Raw genomic sequence first — 19,664 nt, forward strand, 5'->3', positions numbered from 1 at the left:
CAGGCAGCTTAAAACCGCTTTATAGCCGCCTCGCCAGCTGTGGGTTCCCCAAGATCAATGCCGAGTTTATCTGGGCTTGTGTCTTTAGAATTAGAAAAGCTGTAGGTAAGTTAGGAGGAGCAATGAGAGCCACGTTAATGTGGAAATTACTTGTTAGGTTAATGCGTATGAACTGAATATGGGAAGGGTTAAGTGGAGTTGCTTGGGTACATGAATATCATCTGATGCTCTTTTACAATTTCACCTCTTTTAGAGTTTGATCTGAGGCAGTTGTTGAACAAAGAAAGAAAGACGTTTAGACTTTGTGTGAGAAATTGCTATTGCAAACCATTGGACGGGAGCAGAGAAACATTCTGTCTTCCCTCCTGCCCTTATTGAGAAGAGCAGGAGATGTCCAGAGAGAGTATGAACATATATATGGACAGGAACTGAGCCAGTGGGTTGTGCTGAGCAAGGACCACCTGAGGAGTGTTACGTTATATACAGTAAAACATTACAGAAAGGGAACATTTTATCATGTAAATGAGCAATGAACAATAATCAGTAAAAAGTATTTTGCTGCTGCTTTGCTTTTTTGAGGGGAAAAAGTATTAGCAGACCAGTTGTGACCTGTTGGTCAAGGATAGGCATGTTTTCAGATGGTTTTGTGCCCCTGTGTGCACTGCAGTCAAATAGAAGCCTCTATGATAAATTCATATTACCAGAAATTACAGTAGGGTTCATGCTTGGTAACCACTTTTCTTAACTTTGTGGCAATAATAAACCAAGAATAAATAAAGAATCTTAGTTTTCAAGATGAATAGGAATAAGGGTTTCTGGGTCTTGAGTTGGGCTGCCATTTTAAGCCCCTGCTCCTTTGGTTTTCCACACCTGTAAGTGCTAAATTCATTTAGTGCCTTGTTACTTGCTTATGGGGCTGTTTCTTATTATATTAGATCAGCACCATGGAGCTCGCTCTAAGGAGTATTATTTTATCTCTTAATTTCATTTTAAACTTATTCTGCTTATTACAAACTTCTAGAAAGCTGTTTTACTGTTCATTCTCTCCATTTAAGTATTGTGTCAAAAAGACATTCATAGATAATAAGGTACATTACCATGTACAAGAATATCGTGACTTCAGTCAAACAGGAGTGTGAGGCTTTTATTGCCAGAATAAAGAATGGCTGAAGGAACATATTTTTACTTCGTGGGAGATTAAAATCTCTGGAATCAGAGCCCACAACTCTGACATCATAGAATCATAGAATGGTTAAGGATGGAAAGGCCCTTATAATCATCTAGTTCCAACCCCCATGCTATAGGCAAAGAGCAATGGAGCTTGAAAACAAATTATCTCCAATAATGTTTAAAGCAAATCACATTGTTTTAGTTAGGACATTAATAATTTAATTGTCACTAGTTTCTCTTGTTATTTTTTAAATGTTTCAATTCTTGTTTTAGTTTTACATGCAAGCTACAATGATTGTGTAAAACCTTGCTAACACGTGGGGTTAGACTTCTGCTCTTCACATCCCGGTGCTGATTCTTGTACAGTCAAACTTGAGGTGCAATCAGCATAGGCTTTGCTTGCAGAAAAGCTGGAGGATCAGTCTCAGAAGTTACAGATTCTCTCCACCTGTAGAAACAGCATAGCCTGAAAGCGAGGCTGTTGTATTCCTAAAATGCACTGTCTGAGGCTGAGAAAGTATTGGGGGATGTCTGTTTTTTCTATTCTTTTATTAAATCCCAAATTCAGGATGAGCATAGACGAAACAAGCAACACCAGCAACGACTCCTGAAGGATACGTTTTGCTTTGGTGGCTGTCAGCCTTTCTTACAGCACTGTAGGCTCCAGTTTTGGTTGAGACTTTTTTTGTCTTACACTATGCTAAATCCCAGAACAGATGTAAGATTTTCCCAGCCTTCTGTGGATTAAAAAAATGTGTTTTCTAGGATATTAATTTCTTCCATTTTATTGTTGATGTCAGTACCAGATCCACAGTTTCAGACACACACTAAAAACATGCTTAAACTGTAAACCCTATACCTGCACTTGGCCTTTGTTTTTCCCTCTATGGGGATAGGATACAATCATACTTGAATTTCTAGAAATGCATCTGTTTCTGCATTTTTCATTTGGAGAAGACATTAAACTGTCAGCAATATGTTTTCCTAATTCAGAGGAGATTTGTTTGGAATGGTGAACAGCTTTACTAGAGTCTGATATTAAATGAACTGTAACGGGTGCCTCTCAGCTGAAGACTCCTGTGAAGAGCTGCAGCTTTCCTGAGCACTAGCCTGTATTTTAGTTTTAAATTGACATCCTAAACCACCTCCTGTCTGGGTCAAAATACCACTTCTTTGTTTCAGCCCTAACCCATAACCTATCCTACTTCAGCCTGCTCTTTTGGTGAAATCATCCTTGTTCTTAGAGTAATAAGAGCTCACTACTTGTCACACTGAAACTGTGTTTCTCAAGCCATGCTTTGTGACCACCTTGGGAATCAGGAAGTATTACAAAATACAACGTGAGTAGCCGACAGCTTAGTTCCTCTGGGGCGGAAGAGTGAAAGCAACTGTAGTTTCTAGTTTCAAGCATTCCAGATGTTTACAGTAGTCAGGGATCTGCAAATGGCTTTTAATTGTTTGCTGGAGAAGCCTGCTGAAAAATACTGAAACATGACGATGCCTTGTTTGTGTAGCTCTATAGGAGCTTCACCTCCTGGTCCAAGGCTGTAAAGTCTTGTGCTCATTTCAAAACAGTCTTTTGCAAATCCTAAAAATAAATTCATCCTGAACCACTTAGATTGTAGGCAAAATCGGTAGCAATGCCTGTAGCAGACAGGGTACATAGTAACACTTGACAGCTTACATCCCTCTAAGAGCTGCACTATCATTACTATAACTGTGGTATGTAACTAGTACTGAGCAGATCTGCTTCCACAGCCCAGACTTTTCCTTCACAGTGCCTGGGCTAGGCTAAGAGAGGTGCTTAAATTTAAAGATACTATTTCTGAAAATTAGGATTTATGCTTCCATCGATTTGCATCTCTCGTGCTTTTCGTGTCTTGCTCCCATAAACTGCCTTTAACTTGAGTTGCCTGCAACTCCCCCATCATTCTATTGCTCTTACGGGTTTCAGAAATGATTTTGAGTGCAATCAAAGGTATTTTGAGTGCAAGGTATTGTGGCCTTTAGGCTTTTTATATTGAAATAAATACTGATTTTCCTATGGGCCTTTAATTTCATCAGCTTTTTCTTTTTCTTTTAACTCAGCTTTAGGATTATAATCTGTCTGGAAAAACAGTGAATGGTTTGTGCAGTATGTTTAACATGAGTAGTAGGAAGCTGCTTAGGACAAATGTGGCCCCTTTAAATGCAGTTGTTTTTTTTCTCAGATGCATTGAACAGGTTATTCTAAGTGATACTGTATGTACTTTGGAAGATTGGAATAAAATAGCAGTTGCTTGCAGAAACTGCAGAAACAGCAGAAAATAAGCGTGAAAAGTTGTCTCAGAGAATCGTGTCGGCTCTCCCTTCACAGGATGGAGTGTTTGAAGCCTCGCCGCTTGCAGATGAACAAGATGAGCGTAATGGAACATGTTTTCTGTGTAACAACAGAGGGAGCTCTTACAGCAGGCAAGTGGCGAATCCTTCCAGTTCTTTGTATGAACAGGAGTAAACACTAAGCATGCAGTGCAGATCGTTATTTTACCATCAAACATCAGTTATTTGCCCCTTTTAATATGTCTGTGTGAGAATATGTGCATGTTTTTATCTCGATTAACTAAAAATGTGTTCTCAGTGTGGAAGAAAGTTGGCATGTTGAATGGAATGCTATGGTAGTGGTATGCATGTACTTTCTATCCTGTTCTCAGCTTGAGTATGTCTTGTCTGTCGTTTAATATAGTGCTGGAGGGAGATTGGAATCAGCGTGGGTAAGGGACCCTGGATCATCACTTTGAGGGAGCAGGACAAAGGGAGTGTGATGTACACATACCCTGATGCCTTGGTCCTTTTGGTTTTTTCCTGCTAGGCCATCACTGGAGTCACAGTACAAGTTAGATTATCAAGATAATCCAATAAATCCTGCCAAAATGCAACAAACATTTACTTAGAACAAATTTAGGCTTCAGCTACATGTGTCTGTCTCCTCCTTAGATTGCTGTGGGATTTGAGGACCATATTACACTGTCAGAGCCAGTGCAGGAACTTGGCTTAGACTGATTATTGAGAGAGGGGTAATTCAGTCTTGGAAGGCAGATGCCTACTGCAGTCATACGCCAGCAGATTCACTGGGGGCATGTTGGCAGAGCCTCTTGTCAGCAATCAACCCACAACCCCCATAAACAGGAAGAATGCTGAATGTCATTCGCTGTTGTCACTGTGCTACATGTTCCCAAAGAACAAGATATCTCTCTAATTAAACTAGATATAACTGCTGCTCTTATGTTTCAGTTTCAGTACGTTTTGGCACTGTTTAAAAGCTGTTGGGACATATTTATTTATTATATGGATAAATCTGCAGGGTTAGGATTCACAAGAGAACTTCCTTTGAAAGAGAATTACAAGTCTACAGATATTGCAAGTATTGTGTGGGTGAGGAGCAGGGAAAGGTATTCAAGTTCAGTTTTCAACACGTAGAATAATATATTCTGTAAATATAACCCCCAAGTTAATATATACATGTAGAGATATTTCTGAAATAAATCAGTGTTAAATATTTATTCTAGTAATGCCTGCCCCTTAGTAATGTGTTTCCAAATGCTTGTGAATTATTACCACTCTGCAGAGCTTGCAACTGATGTAATTTTTAGGAATATACTCTTTGTAATGAGCATTAGAACTTCTACCTCAGCAGTGGTTCAATTTTATGAAAGGCTGTCTAGTTTAGTGGTGTTTGAAGTGTATTCAGTGCCATAGAGAAAGGTCAGTTCTGTGACCATGGGAGGCAAGGCCTTGCCAGGATGCTTTCAGAGTTGTCTTAGCTGAGCACTTCTTTTGCTAGGTTGGATGCTTTTAATCTGATGCAGCATTTTCTGTTCTCCATCTGCTACAATGAGAAGGAATTTTTAGCATTTTTAAAAGTCAAAGGGCAGTTGATACAATCCCGTTTGCAGGAAAGCAGGGAGAAAGACCTGATACTGTCAAAAAAGTGTGAGTACAGAGATTTAAACTATTGATTAAAGCTTCAGTTTGATGAATACAGTCAGGAATAAGTGACTTGGGCAATGTCTACTTTACATATCCTTGCAACTGAACTTTGACTGATGTTCAGGTCCATTTTCCCACAATTCTGAGGGTGAACTACAAATTAGGAATGTAGTTTTCCCTTTTAGTGCTTGTTGCTATTCGTGTAACTGAAATGAATGCAGGCCTGCCATTATGAAAGCCTGTGTCCATGCAGATGCTCCAAGAGCAGTTGGGTGAAAAGGTCAATGCTGGCAGCTTCAGTGGGATTTCTGAGCACAGCCCATCTATGGAGCAGAGCTCCAAGCAGGTGCTTATGACTGGGGAAAAAAGTACTGTTATTTCTGTAACAGAAGTAGAGCATTCATTGCTGACACTTGATCTTTTCCTTATAGCTCAGCTTGACACCACCTGAGTGACTGCAGACTTCTGCACTTCCTGATTGTGAAATGCACAGCAGCTGAATTCCATAGGAGAGGGATTTCCACAGCCTGGTGTCATCACACACAATGCAGAGGTCAACAGCCATTTCTCTTCCCATTTATATAATTCAGTTATAAAGTTAAAGAATTCTATTTCTGACCAACTTGCATTGTAAAGTTCAAACCTGAAGTAGAACTAAAAACCAGGCATAAGCCAGAGGTCAGAAAGAACAGCCAAATATACTTTGTATGCCAGCAAAAGAGAGCAGGTGTAAACTCTCAGAAGTAGTAAAATGCCTTCATGGAAAAAATGAACAGTCCATGCTGGATGAAAATTGATTTATTCTTAGACATGGCTGTGCCTACTGAAACCTCAGGTTCCATTTTCTCATTTCATTTTATGCTGGGGGATGTATATTCATTTTAATGGTGCTATTTCTTATTTAAGTAATGAGTGACAAAAGGTCATTATATAATTAGTTGCTACACTGATTATGAGATCAGGTGGGGTGTTGGACCTCAGATACACCGTATATATTGTAACTCAATTTACAGTGTAACATACATTGAATTTTAACCAAAAGGATGAGAACAATGAATGAAAAGATCACTGACATTTTTTCTGCGCTAAAGCTGACATCATACAGGAAAGCAGTGCAGCTGGAACTGATAATCCCCAGAGGGATTTCATGGGTCTTGTTTAATGTTTGCAGCAGCTCAAAATGAAAGTCCTTGTTAAATCGATCAAGACAGTGATGGGCAAAACCACAAAGTTTTATTCTTTATAGCCCTTTTTGCTGTGCAGAAGTGATTTCTAGCAGGGATACATGATCAAATGGCAGGCCTGAGGTAAGTGCTGCTTTAGTTGGCCTACTTACTTGTAGCTGTTTTGTACTAAGTGTTCTCTGGAAGCTCTAGAAATCATGCTACGTAAGAAAAACAGTGCAAGTGCAGTGTCAAATGTGTGCTCCCTGGAGCAAACACAACTGTTACAGGGGAGGATTGTGCTGCTGTTGCTTTATATGCCTTCTTTTCCTTCAGAACTTGGTGTCTCCCAATCCAAGAATCAGTTGCTAATCATCTATTGGGATTTAAAGCAGTTTAGACCTGTGTGTTTTATTCAGCAACCTCAAGAATTTTCAGTCACCTCATCTTGGGAAAAATAAAAACTGTCTTGAACATTCTATTTAGCAAGGTGACAATATAATTTTACCCAAAGTGTCCATGAAAGCCAAGTAGTATTTTACTAATATTCAAATACCCAACATTACATATGAAGAAGAGATGGAATTTCAACAAGATGGAGACATCTGCTAATGCCTAAGCAAGGTTAAAAATCCGTTCCTTACAAATCTGTATGTTCCCCATCTCAGGTATTATTTTGAAGAAGAGTTTTCCAGTTTCACAGCAGTGAAGTAGGAGAGCTGCCTTGTCACCTCACTGGTAAGAGAGATTCTGAAACGTTTGGCTACTGGCAATACTCACATTTATTTTTTCTCTGATTTATTAATCAAACTCAGAGTTTATGATTTCCCCAGTGCTTCACAGACTTTGACTTGGATAAAAGAGTCTGGTCAAAATATAATAAAATGGTGGTGAGTTTTAAAATACTTCAAGACTGAACAAAATATATGGGTACACAAGTACGCAGCAGTTTATTACTGCCAGGCTCTGGCTGGCTGACTTAATTCCCATCTCTACTCAACTGGTGTACTGCTCTCACCTCCTTCCAATGCAGACTTCACAAAGGTCAGCCACAGATTTATACCTTGATTGAATGAAGGAATTAGGCTCTTACAAGATAGGTGCTGAGGGGAGGTTAAAGATACTGGAATGAGAGGAAATGTTGTGTGGTTAGTTATGTAGCCTGGTGCCTGGGATGTGTACCCAAAGGAGGAAATCATAAGCTGTGCTTCCTGCTTCATGGAATTCTTCTGTCTTAGAATTAATTCATCATTCATCTTCTGTCTTTAAATTAATTAATCACTGGAAAAAGTACAAATCCCCTCCAAGATCTGCTTCCCAGGTGAGTACCCTTACCACAGATAAGATGGTTTTCCTCCACCCCCCCAAGAAATTTCAGTAGAGCTTAAAGAAGCGATAGTAGTATTTTTATTGCATTCTTGTCTTTGTGAGATGTTTTCTTATGTTGCTCTGGCAGGTTTTATGGAGAGGAGGTGGCTGTATCTTAGCTTTTTGCATGCTTTAATCACGAAACTCCTGTGTGATGTGAGAGGTTTCCTGAGGTTATCAAAAGCAAATAAGATTTTGTGATACAGCTTTCACCAAATGCAAATCATAGAGAGAGGGTTATCGGTACGGAAGAGTTTGTGTTGATAAATAGGTAAATGGTAAACATACTGATAAGGGTTTACCTTGATAAGAGTCCATCAGTGATACTCACAAGACCCTTTTAAGGAAAATTAAGATACTCAATTTTTAAACACTTTTTATGTTGTTTCTTCAGGTTTTTCCCACTATTTAACTTTTTTCCTTCTAGTTTTCTTGTATCCCCATGGGCCAATTGTGCTCATACTTTAAACCACAGAATGCTAGGGAGCAATCTTTCACTGGTGGAAGATTAATGGTATTAACATGGTGACCTAACACACATTTATGTGGACTATTTCCATCCTCCTGGAATCCCATTGAAACCCGTGAGTCACACTAAGGATGTTTGGCCTCACACCTTTTCCTTCAGTCAGTTTTGTGACCCTGTGAGCCTCCCTTCTGGTTTTGAAAGCTGTATGTGCAGTCACTTCATTGCCGAAGCCATTAGTCAGAAAGAGCTATTGATGAGGCAGCACTGGAGGTACCTGACCAGTTATCTCAGCTCTCCCAAGCACAATTACTTATGTCCTAGATGTATTAACATTGCTTTGACACATGGTTTTGAAACTTCCAGATACATTGAGAAATCCTGATAGTTTTATTCCAAATGAATCGATGGAATCTGCTATCAAGTCACAGTGCTCCAGAACTCATTAATTAAAGCTTCTCACTGGATTTAGTAAGCTATTAATTCTGGACTGTGTTTTCCTCCAGAGACACTCACTGACTGTTCTGCTGGAGAGCTGAAAATGGAAGTAGGTTATCTCTGAAGATAACAGAGCAAAAAAAGAAGTATTAGTTGCTGAGCTTTTGTGGTTCGTTCTGTCAAGCTTAAGCTCCAGTTGTTCTCTGTTTTATGCTCACCAAAAATAACCATAATCCAAAAACTAGATTTAAAAAGTGCTACAAATACAGTGCAGGGGACAGAATTAGCAACCATGCAGCTGCTGGCAGCAGATCTGCCAAGATGGAGTAAATGAAGTTTGAATGAAGCTCACATAGATATGAAATTTAAAAGGTCCAATAATTTCCCAGTAACTCACCATTAACCCCTAGTGTAACTGGAACCTCTAACTAACTATGTTTCTACTTCAGAAGGACTAAATTGTAATAAAAAAGAGTGACGTGTCATAGCAGCTGCACTCATTTGGGTCTGCAGTCCCTGATGGGTTTTGTTTCATTTTAACAAGAGCGTTTCTAACATCCTTTAAGAAGCATTGACACAGACTATCGCATGATTTAATGTTCAGAGTGAATGTTGTTCAAATGCAGGACAAACTGCACAGCCCTCCCTCCTGCAATCAGCAGAGCAGCAATTACAGTCATTTTGATGATAAACCATCAAGGAAGAGGGGAGGCAACCCACCGTGTTTCACATGCTGTAGGAACACAAAACCTTACAGGCAGAATCCTATTTTTTAAAACAATAAAAGGCTTTTTTTCCAGTAAAACAATGTTGGAAAAGGAATCTCTGTTGGGTATCTTGCAGAGATTATTGTTTCTTGTACAGTGCTAGCACCGAGCTACAGTCTCATTTTACCAGATATTGTTCAAATACCAGCAGACAGACAGCAAAGATGAAAAGAAAGCAAAGTACAAACACTGAGGTGGGTCTGGAAAGGTCATTGGTAGACGTGTTTGTTGTGGATACTTTTCTGAAGTCTAAAACACACACTGAAAATAGCAAAGGGAGAGAGAGACACTTCATAATAACCTGAAATTTCTAGAGCACGTTATTCTAGAGGTTCATTACCAGTTAATTTGTGTTTCTGCATTCTATTAGGACCAGAATTGAAGTGTAACAAATGTGGCTGCTTTGTGAATAGAATCCAGGTGTGTGGTTAAGCTAAACGACTACTTGTTTGGCAGTCTTGAGTGTTCAGTCATTTTATTCATCCTTGAACAAAACTATAGGGTGCTGCAGAGTCCCCAGCACATAGCAGGGAGGTTACCCCGAACTCAAGGAGCCAAACTCAGCTGAAGGTTCATCTCCTGAGGCTGCTGCCATCACTGTCATGCCTCGCAGGGTCAGAACGCAGTGCTGCTGCCGACAGCACACAACTGGGCCAGAACCTCTCCCCACTCCCCTCCTCAGCTGCTGTTGCTCAGGCAACAAGATCATTCAGCAGCAGAAAAGCACAGAAGGAAACTGTAAGGAGTGGGAGGAGAGAGATTTCCCGGGGGCTATAGAAAGGGTGGGGGAAAGAAGAGGGAGAATATTGGTGCATGTCTTAGTGAAAACGCTTGCCCTTGTTTTGCACAGACAATGGTGCCAGGGGCTGCTTCAGAGCACCTTAATTAAGCCTCTTTCTAAATTTCCTGTTTGGAGTAGCTTCTTCCCCTCTCTTGGCTTTTGAAAGAGGGGAGCAGATCGAATGAGGTGCCTGGTGTTGGATAGTGTTAATATCCTCCTGTGTACTGGAACAGCATTCTTAAGAAGTCATTTAGCTGCCTTTACCTGGTAACCTCGGCATGAGGGATCTCATCTAGTCAAATGCAAGCTGAGGCTTGTGTTGGGCCAACAGCAAAGCTGTTCTGGTGCACGCTTGCATCTCTCAGAGGAGCAATAGGACCTCTAGGCTGTTGTTGGTACTCAGGGCATCTTTTCCCCTTGGCTGTCAGGAGATCAGGGTGTGTATCGTAGGGTTCTTGCCATATGAAGGCATATAAAGGTAGTTACCCTTCTGGTAACTACCAACTAGGGGAAAATGGTGTCTATGGTCATACTCTTTTAGGAGGAGAGAAAACATTTTAAAGTAAGGACAGCAACCCCACAACTTTCCATTAGTGTTTCTACAAATGTGTTTGCAGTATTGATACAATTATCAAAGCTGTTAAAGGTGAGGAATTATTACTGAGATTTCTTTAAATGTAACACAGATGAAAAATGAACCTTAGTTCTAAACATTACCTCTTCATTATCACTTGTTTCAGTAACTATTACATTTCATCAGTAACAGAACATGAGTGCTCTGTAGGCTTTACTGCAATTCTGATTTCCAGTGAATTAATATTGATTGGCCAAACTAACATTTATTTTTAACACATCTTATGAAGGATCCAGGTTTTCCTTCGCAGACATTTTATTGCTGTTCTCTGTTAGCTATTATGTGCCAAAAAGCTTGACATTGTCTGACACAGTCCATATGAAAAAGAAGCATTTTAATCTTTAAAAGCTGCATTGCAGTCAAAGTCTCTATTGACAACTAGATTGTTCTTCTTAATTGCAATGAATGATATTTTTTGGATCAACCTGTTTGTTTTTGTAGTTGCTTTTGGAAAGTTCTGATACGAATTCTTACAGTGATGCCTACAAAAATCTTGATCACAACTGTATGATTAGTACTTCTCATGTTGGCCAATATCATTATCTCATTACTTCCCTTGTAGATAATTTACACGTGTTGTGTCTCATCTTAGACAGTAAATTCTTCAGAGCACTGATTGTCTTTTGTTCTATATATAGCACCCTGCAGATGATGTCTTGTTTATGACTGGGGCTCCTGTGCACCCTGGTAATGGAAATCTTAATCTCTTCGTGTATATTGTTCCATTAATCTAGGTAGAGGTGGCAGCAGCAGAACAATGATGTTAACAGACGTGTTCATGCTGTTTGGGCTGGGCCGTGTGGCACTCCCAAAGGCTGCAGTGTGCTGACAGAAGTGGGTTTCCCACTGCTTCAGAACAAAAAGTCATTCAAGGTTTTACACTTACCTCCTCATTTGAAGTTCTTCTCTTGAAGGGAATGCTCAAGAAAGCAACCACTAATTCATTAAAAAAGATTGAAGGAATGTCAGGAGACAGGCATATCTTTATTTTTGATGCAGAAAAGACTGTCATCCTGTGGCCCTTCACTTGGTGGATGTATAGCTTTGATGCCTTTCATTTTTAATTGCTGGAGGGGAGTGTCTTTTTTTCCTGCTTCCTTTTCACTGAGCTTTTCACCAGAAGGAGGTACAGAAGCCCAAAGAATGAATGGAATTGTTTACAGTCATACCAGGATTGAAATGAACTGAAAATCCAGAAAAACTATTCTCATTATGAGGAGGTATTTCTTAACAGTGTGAATATTATAGAAGTGTTGTTTGGGATATTTGAAACTAGATTGGACAGAAGACCTGAAAGGTGACTGGTGACTTCCTAAATGTTCTATGTGTGAGCATGGATGATGCAGAATTGGCATGCTGAACCACCCTTGCTTTCCCTACACTTGCAGAAGGTCTTTATCTTTAATTAGGCTCACAGACAAGTAATGCTGCATGAATTTGCATCCCAGTAGTTGTATTCCAAGATGGAATTTGAAATGCCATTGGGAACTGTCAGCTGCTCATGGAATATTTGAATTATATTCAGAATTTTCCTTCAGCACCAAGTATGGGCATAAATATTCTTATGCATAAGGATTTATACATCCCTCATTAGTTGCACTAAATCCTCTTTACAGGATACTTTAACCACATACTTACAGTGGTGGTTTTAGTTATTCTTATGGTTGATCCTTCAGCAGAAAAATGTATGACAAGTTTTAATAGTTGTATGCTTGCTGCTGCTAAGCCCAGCTATTAAAAATACTCAATTTGTCTTCATAGCTGTGGTTGTAGGAACAGGTTTGTATTTTTCATTAGCTAATGTTTCCAAATTGAGTGTTGTGTCATTGGCAGAGAATCTGAGAGCTGAATTTCTTCCTCATTCCAGAGCCTACATGTGGCAGGAGGTTTGTTTGAAGAGGGACAGAGAAATGGCCTCCTCATTCTAAAGTGCTTCTGGAAATTCCCTTCTTGAGTCATACACTTGTAAATTTAGATTCTGTTTGTCACACATGAATAATGCCTAATTCTCTTGAGCCTGATGGGAATATCTGACTCTTTGAGGTATTTCTGAATTCTCTTGGGTTTTGAATGAGAGAGACCTGTACAAACACCACTTTGTTCTTTCTAGGACAGTGTGTGGTGCCATTGCCTGCAAAGAGAGAATATGTCTACACTAGGAATAGGCATGATCTGGAACTTATGTCTCTGTGTATATGAGTTGCAGGGAAATGGGGAGTCATGGTTTTGAGTCCAGACCTTGGCACAACACACACTTTTAGATCTTACTAAGAAGATGAATCACAGTGTTCACTGCTGGGCAGAATGAGTGCAGACTTAGGGTCATATTTATAGCCAAGACCAACACTTTGTGGCTTAGGATCAACTGTTGCCTAAGTGTGTGAGACATACAGTGGGTTAACAGCAGCAGTATAAATAAAATATGTTGCAGAAGTTTTGGTAGCTTGGGCAGAAAGTCACAATCAGCTGCTGTGATGATTTGCTGCTGGTGGTAGGAAGCTTCTGAGCATGGAGATTGGCATTGCTGAATCTTATCTTCTAGGACAATGGTGTAGAAGATGGGGTGGTTGGCTGCAACCACCAAGATCACAGGCTTGTGGTGAAAGGCTGAGGTGCTATCTGGAGTTCCTCCACCTATGGGAAGGGTTGTGTCCCACGCTGGGTGGGCTTTCCTTCCCCTCCTTTAGCTGCCAGGAGTGGGAGCAGAGTAAGACTTGAAAGCTCCGTGCACCAGAGCTTTGCTGGAAGTTGTGGGTGAACCTTTGGAAAAGAAAATGCCTTTTGGAAGAAAATACTCAACACTGACCTGGGCATTTGAATGTCATTAGAGGTGTCAATAATTAATCAATTGCCGGCAGATGGCGCCCACGAATGTGGAGTGTCGAGGCCAGAGTCCCAGGGACCCAGTGCTGTTTGCTTGGCTGCGTTTATTACCGGAACATGCCGCTCTTCCGAAGCTCCGCAGAGCCTGTCTGCCTAAATTAATCCCTAGAACAGCAAGTAATGCATCAAATGCACAACCGCCCATTGCTACATATAAGAACTGAAACTGTCTGGAGGTTGGTTGCGGCAAGAAGTGCCTTTGCAGTGCTAGTGCCAAGGGAAGAAAAGCACTGCAGGATTCCAGAGGGTGATGCCTATGGCAGGAGTTAAAAAATCCCTTGTTCCAGGTGTGGCCTCACTTCAGGAGTGGTGACTTGTCTGCAACGAATGCATGTGGTAAATAAAATCCTTATAAAGCCCTGCAGAAGGCCACTTAATTGCGAATAATTGCTTGGGTGGGTGTAATGGGGATGGTATGGCAGGAATGAAGTTTTTTGCTTAGTCATACTTTGCAGCATATGTTCAGGCATCTCTTTGCTCTCATAAATATTGGAGAGAATAAGACGGGATGCCTGCATGTGGGAGCTTTCTGCTCTTGCTCTCAGCGCTCAGGTGAAACACACAGAGGGATTAAAAATGGATTAGACAAGGATTCTTGAGGGAGTTCTTGAGAGAACTCTGGGAACAGTGCTCTGGCCTATTAATTGTGAAGGATGCAAAAAGCTGCCTGGCCCTTTTCTGGTTGGGAAGAGCACAGTATTTATATTGGGGTTTATCCCATTTACAGCTTTCTTGTTCCTTTTTTTTTTTATCTCCCCTAGCCATTCTTTTTAACTGTTTCAGGGTATCCAGTGTGTCCTCAATTCTATTCATGTGTTCTTTCCCTCATGTATCCCATCTGCCTTAAAATGTGAATAGGACTGGAAATGCAACTGTGACCCATAAATTAATACTAAAAATCTTGTGACATTCCAACTTATGGAGATACAAAATTGTACATTTAGCCAATTTACTCTTTAGGGCAGTGCTGGATTATTTCAGAACTTCATTGTTGAATCCAATGGGAAGGAAGTGACATGTATATATTTTGTGCATCCCTTTGTATTTATTCTTGTATATTTTCTAGCTGATGGTGTGGAAGATACTCAGAGCACGTAATTATTATGTGTTAATTACTGCCCTAAAGCTACATTTAATTAAACCTTTAACAGCAACAGATTACAAATATTCCTGGAAAACACATTTCTCTTTGTGAAGTAGGGCTATTGTGGTGCAGCTTAACTAGAACCCCAGAGACTGACAGCGCCATGCAACACCTCTTGTTCTGTGGGGAAAGATAAGAACACTGGTAACGAAGGGCAAAATGTGAGTGTCAGGATTTCAGCAGCTGAAGCTCTTCTGTCTGGCTCCTGCCAAATAGCCTATTAAACCTTTTAGCATTATGCTGTCTGTGACACTAGGAGTTGCTCCCATTTACACTAATAGCTTTACTGGGAGAGAGGAGCATGAATACCCTTCATTAGTCCTACAGATAAAATCCTGTGTAGTACGTGCAACATAAGGTGCTTAAAACATGTTGTTCTCAATGGAGTGTAGCGTGTCATGTGTTCTGCTATATATTAGACATACATGGATAGCTAAATTGTGAATCACTGTTCCACTGAAGTTCCACACTGGATTGAAAGTATAAAATCGGTGCATACAATTTCCATTTACTCCATGGCTTTTGCCAAACGAATTGATCCTTTACCAGCCCCTTTGTCTCTTTTCTTCCATGTGTACTGCTTTAAAAGTCCTCCTTATAATCTTCAGTGTAGTTCAGGATGGCACAAAGGAAATGTGCCAAACTGATCAGAATTTCATCACACAGACTTGTCAAAACCATCTTCTGAGCCATGCTACACTTTAATGCAATGCAATGTCCCTTCCTAAGTCTTGCTTCTTCCTTACTTAGCAGTTGTTCAGAAAAGCAATATGCTATTTGCTTATGCATCACGGTTTTTTTCACAGAAAATGCCTCTTTTTTTCCCCCCTTCCACAGATACTAGTCAAGAAACCAAAAATAGTTTGATTTCTCAAAGTACAAATATTATTAGAGGCTTAAGAGTTATGGCATTGCTTAGAAACAGATCTCAAAGACTTGCATCCTGCTCAGTTGGGATTCTGAATTCCTATGAAATTGCAGAGTACAAGATATTGAGGAATCAGCCTGAGAAGCTTAAGCAGACAGTGAACTCTTATTCATGGTAAGGTGCCACACTGTGCTGATTCAAAAACCCAAACAAAACCAAGACAGAAGTAGATATGTGGTCTTTGAGCATTTAGTAGGAATGAAACGAAAAACTGTAGCAGGAAAACATCTCAGATACTATGCAAAGTGTTGCGACTCAGTGTGCATGCTTGGAAGAAAAATCTTGTAAGATACTTTGAGTAGCAGATGCTCTTGGAGTGACTAGAAGAGGCATTCTGCTGCATAGTATTTTAGCATATTCCATAAACAAGGACAAGCCTCAGCTTCAGCAAGACAGACCTGTGTTCTAGGTTAACAGACTAATGACATAGAAAACAAAGCATCAGAAATGAGGTATGCAGGAGTGAGCACAGAGGGGAAATTGCCCTGATTTACCTATGTAAATGTGGTTCACCCCCTCTGTGTACATGGGTTATTATAGAGCCTTTAATCAGGTAATCGCATACTGTGGGAAACAGCTCAGCAGAACCACATCGTGATCTGTCTTGTCCACACTTGTGATACCATCCCAGGCAAGTGTTTGCATTCCCACACATTTATTCCATGCATTTCCCTTCTCTTTGGCTTCCTCCCTAAATATATAATTAAACAGCTTGTTTCCTGCAAAGACCTATTGGGCAGTACATTTACTTTCCACTTGGTAATTGCTGCAAATCTCCCTGGTTTAAGCATTATGTCAGAGTTGAAGCTATGTTTCTTTGTCACAGTGTAGTTTCTCATACACAGTTGGTATTCTCACACAGTGTTTGCAGAGATACTGCTGTGCTTTGTTTGCACATCCATCTTCTGATATCTTTCTGGATAAATGAAGTTTTCCTTTGTCAGCCTTTCAAACCACCAGATGCTAAAGAGACAGGCTGAGAGGTCTAAGCTGGCACAAGATTTTTATCCCCAAAGCTGCACTTTGGGGTAACATACAATAAATTCCTGGTCACCATATGCTATTGTACGGAACAACATGTGGTCTTGTGCCATCCTTACTGGGGGAGCAGTGGTTGTGAATGCGAGCTGCTTCTGTCACTAAGATGGATGTATTCATTTTTGCAGGGCTTTTGTACACAGCTATCAGTCCGATATTACTTCCAGGCTTTGATTTTGTGTGGAATAAAAGATCTTGAGACTTCCAGGAAGAAAAGAAAACATCAGAAGAGAGGAATTCAGTATTTTTTCAAGTAGCATACTCTAAGGAAAGGAAATATGTAAATTCCTTTGGATTTCATTATATCAGACTGCAGTTGCTTACAGCGTGTTACTGCTGGCTGCTTCTTCACTCAGCCTTTTGCTCCGTAATGGGGCCTGCAATAGAATCACAAAATACATGTGGTATTGCCATACAGCCTCTTTGTGTCCCACACACTCACTGGGTTTGGTTTTCATTTCCAGAACACTCCATTCTGAATTTTCTTGCCATGCTGAAGGCTTCTGCACTTCGGTTTACAGAGAAGAAATTTCACAGCTCCTACTTAAAGGCTTGCAGAAAGCCTCGCTGAGGCTCTAACATTTCCTGTTAGGTAATTGAGGTTATTGTAACACGTTACTTGAGGGGCATACAAGAGAACAGGCTCCATCTGAGATTCCAAAATAAATGCTGACACAGTTTTTCAGTTAAAAAAAGTTTGCCAGAATATTTTAGAAACTAACAATTATATGCTAATATTTCTAGACTAACAGGAATAGAAGTGAGAATTAATGAGTTCTCTGCAGGTACATCTGTCACATATATAGTGATATGAGGCATATTTCATGCTCGCAGCACTCTGCTAACATTATGCAAGCCTTGTAATAGCTCTCTGCAGCAAATACCAATCTCGATTTGGTGCTAGAGAAAATGAAACTTAATTTCCAGGCATGACAACCCTGAGGGTTTAAGAGTGGCTCCTCCTGAAGTCCATGGATATAAATGCTCCTTGGACTATCCATAACGAGCGGTGCCCCAGTGGACTTGATGCTATTCCTCGTGACTGAAAGTGTCCTTGTCTGAAACACATTTACAGTGGAGGAGCTCTGGCTGCCACAGCTCTGCATTGCCTAGTTGAGTGCATCAATTTGCGGTAGCTGAAGCCTCCAATGCAGAGAAGCAGCAATTTCCAAACATACCTGTTGAGCTGCTCATGTCTCCTGGGATAACGACAGATAAACACGGAGTAAATACATTTGCTCACAGAGTTTTAACCTGGGACTACGCTGACAAGATTCCTGTGGATGCTAATGAGGTGACCTGGTTTGTCTCTGTTACCATTCTCCCCTGTGCAACATTAGAACAATAAGCACACCTATCTTGGAAGAAACAGGAAGAATAAATATTTCCCTAGTGCTGAGACAGTGTTGGTGCAGTAGAAATATGTCTTAATCTTTCTTAGGATAGAATAAGAGTACCTGGCTAAGGTGCCCAGCGCTGCTGTCCTTGTTCTACATATACTGGCAAAGGCATCCTCTTCTTTTGGCAAACTGTGTTTATTCAAAATGAACAGGTAAATCCTGGGCTCTTCTCTTCCAACCTTCCCATAATTTACAATATGGCCGTAAAATTGCATCTGTGGTGCATTTAACCTGAAATTTCTAAAATAATTTACCTAGAAATGAAAAATTGTTTGACATTTTGCTGCTTTTACTCACTCTGGCTTACTCTCATTTTCAGTCATAAGTAATATTACCAACTATTAGTCATTTCTAATGTAAAAGTTGAATAAAAGGAACATCCTTTCAATAGTTGCTGCTGTGGTTCTGCCTGTGTGTGAGATTGGGAAGTGAATTCAGTGTCTGCCAACACCAAGAATAGAAGGCCCACTCTCAATTGCTTCTTGTGTGCTCCTGGGAAATATTCGTGCTTCTTTTTGAACTACCACCCCTCAGGGTAGGATAATTCTATATACGTGCACAGCAGATATCTTCAGGCAGAGAGGTGGACCTGAAAGGGAAGCTTTAATTTGGGTCTTCACTTGCCTCACATCCTGGGGCTGTTTGAAGGTCTGTGTGAATCCCATTATAAGCTTAATTCCTGAAGCTCAGTTCTAGTTCTGAATTTTCCCTGGGCTAGAAATAAGGAGGATTTTGTTTCAATCTGGATGTCTGGTATATCTTTGATATCACTGCTGGCAGGCTTCTTGATAGAATAGAAAACCTTTCATTTTGCTCATTACTGGAATTTCCATTTCCATTGTGTGATAAAAACTTTTGTCATTAATATAGAAAGACTATACCTCATATAATAAATTATTCCTTACCCAGGGAAATGGGGGACTCGAGTACATGGAAGTATCTCATGCTGCACCTGGGTTATTAGCTTTCCTGTTGCAGTGCTAACACATATGGCAAGCTCTTGGGCACCTGAGATAATAGTATCTATTTCCCTTCCTTTTCAGTGCATCACTAGGACTGTAATTTTGTGCCTTTGATTTAAAATCGGTTTCTTTTTGCAGACCAACATCCAGTCAAAAGGACATTTTGTCTGCAGATAGATCATCTTGGCTATTGTCTAGGAGCTTCTCAGGCATGTATTAGTGACAAAACTATCCACCAGTACTCACTATTAGTTCCTCTACAAGGGCTTTTGAAGAATAACCAAGTTTCTTTTTATTTTTAAGGATATAGAAATACGAGTTGTTGGTAAGAACTGTTGGTCTTTCACCACAGTTAGTGTCCCTGAACTAAAGAAACCAGTGTCTTTCTATTGTTGTTCTTTTGTTTTGTAGCTGAGCTGTAGCATCTGAAAAGATTGTTTTTAAAAGGGAGAAGGAAATCGAGGGGTGGTGTAATCCTGATGGTAAAGTCCTGATGACTGTAGGCTGAATCAAGTCACTGTTGTCCTCCTTCAAGACATGTCTGCACTGGAGATTG

The 19,664-nt window shown here is 40.2% G+C and overlaps 1 long non-coding RNA gene across 2 annotated transcripts in view; it reads left to right on the forward strand.

Annotated features, from left to right (window-relative positions):
• Nucleotides 1-19,664, forward strand: part of LOC115609290 — a 43,859-nt gene that overhangs the window by 305 nt on the left and 23,890 nt on the right. The window contains exons 1-3 of one of the 2 annotated variants that reach the window (XR_003991800.1): nucleotides 3,077-3,164; nucleotides 5,568-5,689; nucleotides 6,383-6,443. This is a non-coding gene — a long non-coding RNA (uncharacterized LOC115609290). Of the gene's footprint in view, nucleotides 1-3,076; nucleotides 3,165-5,567; nucleotides 5,690-6,382; nucleotides 6,444-19,664 lie in introns of those variants that run through there. The other variant, XR_003991801.1, reaches the window with a different exon arrangement.

The sequence above is a fragment of the Strigops habroptila genome, chromosome 6, assembly GCF_004027225.2.
Source record: "Strigops habroptila isolate Jane chromosome 6, bStrHab1.2.pri, whole genome shotgun sequence".
In the NCBI taxonomy this organism is placed as follows: Eukaryota; Metazoa; Chordata; class Aves; order Psittaciformes; family Psittacidae; genus Strigops; species Strigops habroptila.